The 200-nt window shown below is 38.0% G+C and overlaps 1 long non-coding RNA gene across 2 annotated transcripts in view; it reads left to right on the top strand.

The window, feature by feature from the left end:
- Positions 1-48: 48 nt before the first annotated feature.
- LOC111830496 overlaps positions 49-200 on the top strand; it is a 9,681-nt gene continuing 9,529 nt past the window's right edge. For both annotated transcript variants that reach the window (XR_002833876.1, XR_002833875.1), the window contains exon 1: positions 49-138. This is a non-coding gene — a long non-coding RNA (uncharacterized LOC111830496). The remainder of the gene's footprint in view (positions 139-200) is intronic.

Here is a 200-nt window from a genome sequence, read left to right as displayed (position 1 = left end):
TGTGCGTCTGTGTTCTGTGTTCGTCTTCCAACTAGGATGATAACTCAGATTTTTTGAAGGACGTACGAAGTAGATTCAAAACAAAAACGGGGGCTGGTGTGTTCTTACAATAACAACATCAAACTGATTGGTTAAAAGGTATAGTCAGGTTGTCTCGTCCTCTCCCTCGATTTTATTTTTTTTCAGTTTTATATGGGAAT

This window comes from Capsella rubella, unplaced genomic scaffold (assembly GCF_000375325.1).
Source record: "Capsella rubella cultivar Monte Gargano unplaced genomic scaffold, Caprub1_0 scaffold_5, whole genome shotgun sequence".
In the NCBI taxonomy this organism is placed as follows: domain Eukaryota; kingdom Viridiplantae; phylum Streptophyta; class Magnoliopsida; order Brassicales; family Brassicaceae; genus Capsella; species Capsella rubella.
This window is presented reverse-complemented; position numbering and strand designations above follow the sequence as displayed.